This window comes from Poromitra crassiceps (assembly GCF_964638095.1).
Source record: "Poromitra crassiceps genome assembly, chromosome: 26".
NCBI lineage: Eukaryota > Metazoa > Chordata > Actinopteri > Beryciformes > Melamphaidae > Poromitra > Poromitra crassiceps.
Window position 1 is genome coordinate 8102371 of NC_139640.1, and position 11248 is coordinate 8113618.

Here is an 11248-nt window from a genome sequence, read left to right on the forward strand (position 1 = left end):
ATAAGCTAATAAATGTGATATGACGGCGAGTCGTTTCCAGTGCCCTTGGATGGGTCAAGGCACAGTTTACAATCCCGTTAAAGAGCCAGTTCTATTACCAACGCCGGCGAAAAAGGTTGCACAGCCACAGAGAGAAAGATGGCAGTGTGTCGAGGCAGTGTCAGTGTGATACAGCAGATCGGCTACTTCAAGCGGTCACACACTCGACAGCCAGAGGTCAGCCGGTACCAGACTCTTGACGTTCTTCAAGAGAGACTTGCAGGGGGTACTGCGGGGCATTTGACAGCCGCCATAGAGACACTGCGTAACGCGTCATCATTCAGAAGCCACGCCCAAGACGGGGGAAAACAGATCCTGGCGTTCTCCTATGTCGCGTGCATGGTTGCGTGTTGCACAAAAAGATCGTCTATACGGAAGATCCACACTCCAACTTACTTCCTTGACAGCTAGATCCACATTTTTCTTCTCGCCAATTCTCAATGGCTTCCTTGTTTTGCTGACGGTGCAGCCACATCTACGCGTCATTTGACGCGGGCTGACGCTTGGCTGTATGGACGCTTGACGCTTGGTGGGCGTGGAAATCCGGAAGCAGCAGCTAGCTCCCAAGCTAGCTGCTGCTAGATTTACTTTGCTTCTTTGGTGTTAGAGAGGAAGTGGAAGAGGACAGGAAGGGTAGGGTAGGTCCTAGGAGGAGCTCAATTGGCTAGCTTTGTACTTTGTCAAACTCCACCCCGCCCCCTCTGTTGCCCACTGTCGCTTCACAAGCCTGCTATGCGTCGCTTGGTCTCCCAGCATGCTTTGCGAGGCGTCGAGCAGCATGTTCCAATACAAAGTGGATGGGCAGTAGCGTCAGCCCGCGTCAAATGACGCGTAGATGTGGCTGCACCGTCAGGAGTACAAAAAAACTTGAACTGGCGATTTTTTTACATTTGTTGTCTGCGCAGCCCCACCACACAACAGCTTTTAGCTATGTTTAATTCAAGGAAAATGACGCTGGTGTGTGGAAATGAACGGAGCTTTTCCCGTGATGGGCGTGGCCTATTTCATGCAGTGTCTCTATAGGAAAACCTTTCGGGAAAGGAGGCTCGAATCATGGTGGAATACAAACATACTGCGCAGGCATTAACCGCATGGATTTGCTTCGACCAATCATAGATTGATCTGTAATTACTTTACTTTGATGTGTAATGACTGTTCCTGTAGTGGACCACATGAAGAAACGCCATTTATTTTTTTGCTATCGTTCCCCATTCCTCCTCTCAGACTTCTGACCCATTTTCTGCCCAATTGTACTTGGCCAATCCCCCCCCGCTGCTGCCCCGGTCGCTGGTCCACCCTCTGCTGATCCGGGGAGAGCCGTAGACTAGCACCATGCTTCCTCCGACACATGCGCTGTCGCCAGCCGCTTCTTTTCACCTGACAGCACGGGGAGCTTCACCGGCAGGACGTAGCATGTGGGAAGATCACGCTATTCCCACCAGTTCCCTTCCATCCCGAACAGGTGCCGCGACCGACCAGAGGAGGCGCTAGTGCAGCGAGCAGGACACATACCTCTAATCCGGCTTCCCACCCACAGACACGGCCAATCGTGCCTGTGTGGACGCCCGACCAAGCCGGAGGTAACACAGGGGCGCGAACCTGTGACCCTCGTGTTGGTAGGCAGGGAATCTACTGCTACACTACCCGGACGCCAGACTTCTGAATTTTCAAATAACTTTATGTCAATGACTATTTATATATTATTGAAAACATTAGTTATACAGTAAATGTCTTATAACTACAGTAGCCCACAGTCCATATCAGAAATATTGAGATCGTTCTAGAAGATGTTACTTTACAGCCTCATGGTAAAGTACAGCAACGAAGAGAAACAAATTGTATATTAATCATAATACACCACTTAAAGCAGCTACGAGCAAGATTTTCGATTGTTATTAAACAGTCTAAATTTAATATCGATGCATCACATCTTACCTCTAATAGTAGACGAGACCAACGCAGAGTAGTCTCACTTGAACCCCGAGTGAATCGGCCAGTGTTGTCTTGACGATTAGTCTGTCTGCGGCCCGGGGCAGATCAGGAAGTGAAATGAAACGGTTTGCGGCAGCCACTTCAGCCATAACCACAAAATAACAAAATAACTTCCAAACAAACTGTTAGAATATAACGAGAGATGTTCGCGAGAGTAGCAAGCCCCTGCATGGCGTTCTCCTTGTTTATGGTCTGTTGCTAGGCAGAGCGAAACGGTTGAAGGCAGGCAGCTGCCGTTTCACTCCCGGGTTTTTCCGGCCCGCCGGTAGACAGACACAGACTCTATAATCATCAAGAGAGCAATCTCCGATTCACACGGCTTTGGTCTCAGCTAATATTATAGGTAAGATGTGTGGCATCAATATTATAATTATACTGTTTAATAACAATCGAAAATCTTGCTCGTAGTTGCTTTAATTGAACGAATTAAGTCCAATTACACATGCAAAGAATGATGGATTATGTTCCAGATTTGACTGTTAGTTTAACTATTCAGCTGTTGTATTTTGAGAACCCTGTCAAACATAGCCTGGTTATGTCAAACGCCCTTCCCACAATGGGGCCCCCGTCAGTCATGTGTCATCGTGGATGTGGAAGTAGTGAGGTTTCACAAATGCAAAACAAGGATGTTGCCACCGCCGCTGCTGCTTGGTGAACACACAGATATGCTCCAATCTGAGCTCCTCTGAGCTGCACTCATTCATCTGATACCATCAGGGCTGATGAGAGCCTCCTCTGGGTCTGGCTCTGCTGCTGTGTGGTGAGTGGCACATCTTTCTTTCTTTTCTTTTCTTTTTTTTTATTTCTTTTTTTATTTAGCACATATTAAAACATACAAAAATACTGATAGTTATCAACAAGAAAAGAAATGTGCAAAGTAGAGGCAAGAGACCCACAAGGGCCTATACGAGGCCTCTACTTGTATAACATAAGTAGAAACAAAATCAGCAAGTATGAAATAAAATGAAAATGTAATGAAAAGAAAGTAAAGAAGAAGAGTTAAAACATGTATGCAGATAAGAGATATTATTGATTTAACAGGGTTTTTTTCATTCTTGATTTAAAAATAGGCAATGGTGGACAGGTTCTGATTGAAGGGGGGCTGGGATTCCATAAGGCTGGACCTCTATACCTAATGTTAAATTGACCTAAATTTGTGCGGGAAAATGGAAGGTGAATGTTATGTGATTGTCTGGTTGGATATGAGTGGACATTAGAGTTCAATACAAATAAGTTATGGAAGACAGTAGGTAAAAATGATTCTTGATGCATACATTTATACATGAAAACAGAAGTCTGATATACGTTTATATCGAAAATTGACAGTATGTTTAGTTTCCTGAACAGAGGGGCCGATGGCTCAAATCGATTTGATGATGTAGCCAGTCTTAAAACTTTATTTTGAATTAGCATGGTTTTCTGAAGAGAATAAGGATATGTACTGGCCCAAACAATATTACAATATGATAAATAAGGATATATTAGACTATAATATAGTGTCAGAAGACAGGTGCGATCTCTCCGATGACTCCTTTATCTTCACATCAACTTAGCCATTTACTTTTCCTTTCATACTTGCACCAGATTGATAAAGAAAATCAGAATCAGAATCACTTTTATTGCCACAGTATGCAAGTTACTGAGGAATTTGTCTTAGTGTCTGTATGCAGCGTAGCGGTCACATCAATATACAGAGATAAGAAGTAGGAAGATAACTAAAGACAATGACAAAGTTGCAAGTGCAATCGAATCAAATCAAGTAAATATATACAATATGTCAACACGTTCTCACTCCGAGCACGTAGCATATTGACGCTTTGTCCCGTCCCTTGTGCGTCGCTTGTTACTAACATGGTACCCTTGAGCGACCCATGAAACGACTTGGGCTTTCTGACTAAACTCAATGCAAACCCATGGAAGTCATCTTTGACGCTTATGGCAACTGCTCCCCCATTAGCCTAACTGCTCCCCCATTAAGGTCTGGAGGGAGGTTAGGTTTAGGCGTGGGGGGTGGGAGAAGTTAGGTTTAGGGTTAGGGTCTGGGGGAGGTTAGGTTTAGGCATTGGGGTGGGAGAGGTTAGGGTTAGGGTCTGGGGGAGGTTAGGTTTAGGCATGGGGGGTGGGAGAGGTTAGGTTTAGGGTTAGGGTCTGGGGGAGCTTAGGTTTAGGCATGGGGGTGGGAGAGGTTAGGGTTAGGGTCTGGGGGAGGTTAGGTTTAGGCATGGGGGGTGGGAGAGGTTAGGTTTAGGGTTAGGGTCTGGGAGAGGTTAGCTCCTCCAGACCCTAATGGGGGAGCAGTTGACTAATGGGGGAGCAGTTAGGCTAATAGGGGAGCAGTTGCCATAAGCGTCAAAGATGACTTCCATGGGTTTGCATTGAGTTTAGTCGGAAAGCCCAAGTCGTTTCATGGGTCGCTCAAGGGTACCATGTTAGTAACAAGCGACGCACAAGGGACGGGACAAAGCGTCAATATGCTACGCGCTCGGAGTGAGAACGGGTTGATTATGTACATGAGTGGTGAAGTGTTCTGTGGATGATAAATATGAATTTACGTTGGATTTACATGAGATTTACAGACTGAGTTAAATAGACGTTAAATAGGCAGTGGATTTACATGAATTTACAGTCGGAGTTAAATAAGAGTTTACATTGAATGTACATGAAATTTACATGCTGAGTTAAATAGGCATTAAATGTGCAGGGAATTTGGGGGGGTGTTCAGTTGAGTTTGGGAGGAGGTAGTGAGTTTGTGTGTGTGTGTGTGTGTGTGTGTGTGTGTGGGGGCGGGGGGGGGGGGGGTTGTTGGTGATCCAACTCATGCACAGATCAATCTATTATGTAGTGTACATTACCTTATTTTGTTTCATATTTTTTTTGTATTGGCTGTTCTGTATTGTATATTATGCCATCTATCATCCCGTGTAGTTTTCTGTGTAATAATGCCGGTGACTTAAAAGAAAATGAAATACAGCCTTTATAGTGTTTCAAGAAATGCAATCTTACAAGAAATGTGACTTGAAGTTCATCCCTCACAATTTTAAAAATACATAATAATGCATGACTAGAACCAACAAATAAGTATTTTCTCATCAGAATTCATAAGATTGCAAACACCTCTAGACGAGCAATAATCAATAGTATATTTTCATCACAGGAATCATTTTGTGTTATTTTTCCTCAAATAGTGAATGACCTTTATCATGAAACTGGCATTGCCCGTGATCAAAATAATTATGCTATGGAAAATATGTTTACATTCAGAAAGAGGATGTGAAACCGATTGTTCTCCTCCTTTCTTGGTACTGGTGAGTTTCAGGACTGCTGACACAAAGGTCACCGTGACCTTGGGCTAAGCCCAAAAGGAACCGTTAGGTGATGAATATTGTCTCTACAAGTACAAAGGTACTAGGGCTGTCACTTTTTATTCGAAATTCGAATTTAACTTCGAATGTGGGGGAGGAGGGCATGTTCGAATGTATAATTGACCTTTTTTTTTTTTTTTTTTTTAATGAACCAAAATTAACCAACTGCTGCTTGCTGGTAATGTTAATCCCATGTCAGAAAAAGTCTCCAGATTTGTCGCGTTAGTCTCTTTTGAGAAAGATTGTCTCCAGGGTCTGAAAAGTTGTCTCGAGTTGGATGCGGCCAAGTTTGTGAGGCAGTGTTGTGACTGTGAGCGTCCAAGCTAACACGTCGGGCCGATGCCCGGTGGCCTGGCCTGCAATTTTTTTTTTTTTTTTTTTTTTTTTTAATGAACCAAAAAAACTTTTTGCGGGCAATTAAACTTTGTTTGAACTTTATTTTGGGAAAAAGTGACAGCCCTAAACTAAAAGGTACAAGTACTGCAGAGTACAAACACTGTTTTCTTGATCCCTTTTCAAATTCACTTCGTAAATAATCATTTGCTGTGAGAACTAAGACCTAGAGAAGGAAGGAGAACTAGAGGTTTGTCATTGCGCTCCCCCTCAAGGATATTGCCAAATCCTGAAAGTGGGTGTTTTGTAACCCCTTTCCTGCAACAGGCCAGGAAACATGTGGGGGACTAGAACTAAATCATGAAGCGTATGTATAACAGTGTTGGGCAAGTTACTTTCAAAATGTAATATACTACATATTACTAGTTACTTTAATTTGAAAGTAATACGTTACTTTACAATATTACTTTCTGTGTAGAGTAACTCGTTACTTATTACACTACTTTTGCATTACTTTCACCAAAACAACAGCAGCAGCAGAATGACATCGCCGTCCCGGAACCATCCCGAAAAATAATTTCAAATGCCTTGAAGTCAGTGTAAACAATCCAAAATTCTTAATGTTATTCTTTTCCTTTGTTATTGTCATCTGTAGTGGTTATTTGCATAAAAACACACAGTTTGATTAGGAAATGATTGTATCTTTTTTAAATATGTGCTTTGATTTAATAAAATGTAACTCAATTTGTAACTTGAGTTACTTGACAAAGTAACTGGTATAATATTACTGAAATCCTATAAGTAATAAGTTATATTACTGAGTTACTGCTAAAAGTAATATATTACATGTAATATGTTACTTTTGTAATCAGTTACCCCCAACACTGATGTATAATGACATGGGCCACTGAGAAGCAATTCAGTCAAAAGTTGAACAGGATCAAATATTTGCATTGATGTATGAGGCAGATTATTAGTCAATACGCAGGAAATATCTCATTTTATGCTCTCGCACTATAATAATAAGCATATCAAATTGTGTTTGTTGACAAAATACACTCCACATTTAATAGCATCTCTCTCTCCCTCCCATTCGCTCACTCTCGTACTTTTGGTCAGAGCCACAGGCAATTACCTATTAGTGGGTAAGCGGACGTTCTGAAAAGGAAAGCAGAGGCCTTTATGCACACGGCTGATAAGAAATAGAGAGAAACTCCATTTGTCCCACATCGCTTCACAACACAGTCGGTTATTGTGGGCTATGGGGGCTGACATCTGACTGCCAGTTTGAGTGATAGGTTAGAGACATTATTAAAGTCCTATTTCCTCATCTTGTGTGGTTGTTTGCATGTTCTTCATTTGAACATGTAAGTAGGGACTTGAGGGAATTTCGCAATGCAAAGATTTTTTTTGCCCAAATGAAGACGGGTGTGATTTCGGATGACTCCCAAAGTGTGGGCCATGGAGGTACTGCAGGTGGGGTCCGCCAGGAGCATTTTTTATTCATTTATGAATGAATACAAACTACCAAATGGACTGTACTTGACTAGAAAGCTTGAATAATACACTAACAAACTAGACCTTTAGACCACCCAAATCAGTGGGGTTTTTTTTCATTTTTTTTTCCAATTTTCAGAACAAAAGTGAAACAAACTCAGATACACACACAAAAAAACAAAAACACAAACAACACATACTGACATTACAACACAGTGCTACCAGACGTGTAAGGTGCTTGTAAAATAATAATAATAATAAATTAAGGAGTCCATTAAAGGAGCTGGACGAGTCACTCATTTCTAACCTCGTCAAAGTAGGCCAGGAACGGGTCCCAAATAGTCGAGAACTTCCCAAGTGAGTTCGCCCTCATGTACCTGAGTCTCTCCATGCGCACAACCGAAACCATGTCCATCAGCCACAACTGAAAAGATGGTGGAGAGTGGGACTTCCACTCCTTTAGAATGAACCCAAATCAGTGTTTTATTCTACTATACATCATGGAACTTGGGTGCTAATGGCGTTAGCATACTCCATTGTAACAGCAACATTACTAATGTGATTGGGGTGATGCACCCCAGCCTGCGAGCTTTCAAACCATGTCAAGCTAATTTGAATTCAATCTAGCTAGCTAAAGGCAAAGACAATCGCAGTGCATTGTTTGGAGTGAAGTGAAATGTGTGCGCATTTTCTTTTCAAAATCACCTGCCAAATCCCACTTAAACCCCTGTGCAGCACGCACATATTTCTGATGGGTAAGGGGGAGAAAATGTTGGCAATCTGGCTTTTGGGTATTTTGCCGATTTTTATGTATTTTTTATGTATGTGGATGGATTATACATTTGCCGTATGCCCATGTTCACATGCTCTGTTAATAAAATCAAAAGATATAGGGAAATACATCATCTTAGTGTGTGATCAGAGTTGTGATTAAAGGGTTGGGTGGGCCCCGGACGATTTTCAGATTTCAAAGTGGGCCCCGGCATTCTAGTTTTGCACCCCCTAAATCTAATCACAAATAATCACAATATGTTCCATTTCCGTCTCAACCGGTGCTTCTCAACATGGAGTTTGGGGGCCACCAGGGGTCCTTTAGGGCGTCCCCAGCAAATTGGTGACCCTTAATTGTTCAACGTCACCATTATTTATACAAGATGTGACCACAATTAGATAAATGTAGAAGCATGGGTGGTTTTTTAGACTTGTTAAGTATGGAAAGAGTTACCGGGAGGCTGGGGGACCTTGATATCGGTCCTACTGAGTTGTGGGACCTGGTGAGAAACTCTTTAGCTTATCAATCGCTAGCCTTACAGCCTAGATAGTTTCCTATACAACATAAAGTGGATGTTTTCTTCATTCATTGTGGATGCTACCCGCTCTATCCGGATTCCTGTTGACACTGGCATCGTTGTTTGCCATTGCATTCTATACTGAAATAGTTATGAACGGTTGCTTGACTCTGTGTTGCATTGCTGTTGTGGGGGATGATTGTTGTTGTTGTTGTTGGTTGTTTTTGTTTTCTCACTTCCCTCTCCCTTGTATGTGCATGTTGTCTGTTTTTTTTGTTTATTGTTTTGTGGTCTGTGTGTAATTAAAGAAAAACTGTAAAAAAAAAAAAAAAAAAAAAGATAATGTAGAAGAATGACTGTTTTGATGATACTTTCACTGTGATCACTCTACCAATACAGATAGTCATGTGATCACTCTACCAATACAGATAGTCATGTGATCACTCTACCAATACAGATAGTCATGTGATCACTCTACCAATACAGATAGTCATGTGATCACTCTACTAATACAGATAGTCATGTGATCACTCTACCAATACAGATAGTCATGTGATCACTCTACCAATACAGATAGTCATGTGATCACTCTACCAATACAGATAGTCATGTGATCACTCTACCAATACAGATAGTCATGTGATCACTCTACCAATACAGATAGTCATGTGATCACTCTACCAATACAGATAGTCATGTGATCACTCTACCAATACAGATAGTCATGTGATCACTCTACCAATACAGATAGTCATGTGATCACTCTACCAATACAGATAGTCATGTGATCACTCTACCAATACAGATAGTCATGTGATCACTCTACCAATACAGATAGTCATGTGATCACTCTATCAATACAGATAGTCATGTGATCACTCTACCAATACAGATAGTCATGTGATCACTCTACCAATACAGATAGTCATGTGATCACTCTACTAATACAGATAGTCATGTGATCACTCTACCAATACAGATAGTCATGTGATCACTCTACCAATACAGATAGTCATGTGATCACTCTACCAATACAGATAGTCATGTGATCACTCTACCAATACAGATAGTCATGTGATCACTCTACCAATACAGATAGTCATGTGATCACTCTACCAATACAGATAGTCATGTGATCACTCTATCAATACAGATAGTCATGTGATCACTCTACCAATACAGATAGTCATGTGATCACTCTACCAATACAGATAGTCATGTGATCACTCTACCAATACAGATAGTCATGTGATCACTCTATCAATACAGATAGTCATGTGATCACTCTATCAATACAGATAGTCATGTGATCACTCTACCAATACAGATAGTCATGTGATCACTCTACCAATACAGATAGTCATGTGATCACTCTATCAATACAGATAGTCATGTGATCACTCTACCAATACAGATAGTCATGTGATCACTCTACCAATACAGATAGTCATGTGATCACTCTATCAATACAGATAGTCATGTGATCACTCTACCAATACAGATAGTCATGTGATCACTCTACCAATACAGATAGTCATGTGATCACTCTACCAATACAGATAGTCATGTGATCACTCTATCAATACAGATAGTCATGTGATCACTCTACCAATACAGATAGTCATGTGATCACTCTACCAATACAGATAGTCATGTGATCACTCTATCAATACAGATAGTCATGTGATCACTCTACCAATACAGATAGTCATGGAATTCTGGACAAAATCCTATCTAAGAAAAAAGAAAAGAAAAAAAAAATGCAGATTTGTGTCTGAGGCAAAGACTTCTCATAGAATTTTAGCGAAATGCTTGGACCATCTGTGAAAAAATTTACTACCAATAGCTTTCTTCACCAATGTGTTCTTATAGGTGTCTAGAATCACCTCTCAATTAGTGCAAACCCAAATCCTTGTGCAAAATCCTGGAGAGCCAATCAAAGTTAAGGTGCCCCGAGGGCTTGGGTGAAAAATATGATAAAAATTAAAAGTCTAAAATGAACTTGTGGGGTGTCTAACTAGGGGTTTTCAGGGGTGCTGAATCCATTCCAAACATTATTTTTGAGTAAAAATGTCTCCCTGACCATATGATATTGGTATATTGGTTATTGTTATGTTATTGTTATGTGTTATGTATGTGTTATGTATGTATGGATTTTCCACGAGGATTTGGGTTTGCACTAATTGAGAGGTGATTCTAGACACCTATAAGAACACATTGGTGAAGAAAGCTATTGGTAGTAAATTTTTTCACAGATGGTCCAAGCATTTTGCTAAAATTCTCTAACTATCAGCTGCGGCTCCGTAGCCCTAATTTGGACTAACTGATGGGTCCTTGATATGAAAAGAGTTGAGAATGTACATGGAGCTCATGTCGTGTATCTATTTTTAGATTGTTGAATAACATCAATCAATCAATCAATCACTGTAAAAGTAAGTAGAGTTGAATCTGTTGTGTCTGTTGACAAGACGTGTGTTGAAAGACAGAGCCTGAGAAATGCTTACTTTGCTCACCAAAAAAAGACAGGAGTACAAGCGTATGTGTCACAGGAAGTTTCCCAACCCTGTGGTCTCACTTCTTAGTTCTTGGCATGAAACTGGCTGTGTCTGTCTGTACATTGTGTGTGTGTGTGTGTGTGTGTGTGTGTGTGTGTGTGTGTGTGTGTGTGTGTGTGCGCGTGTGCATATAAGGGTGTGTGTGTGTGGGTGGGTGGGTGGGGGCGGAGGGGTGGGGTCC

At 41.4% G+C, this 11248-nt stretch overlaps 1 protein-coding gene across 1 annotated transcript in view; it reads left to right on the forward strand.

The window, feature by feature from the left end:
* Positions 1–2755: 2755 nt before the first annotated feature.
* Positions 2756–11248, forward strand: part of csf3r (colony stimulating factor 3 receptor) — a 30380-nt gene continuing 21887 nt past the window's right edge. Inside the window, exon 1 of the mRNA XM_083661244.1 lies at positions 2756–2791. The gene's annotated coding sequence lies outside the window, so the exon portion shown is untranslated. The remainder of the gene's footprint in view (positions 2792–11248) is intronic.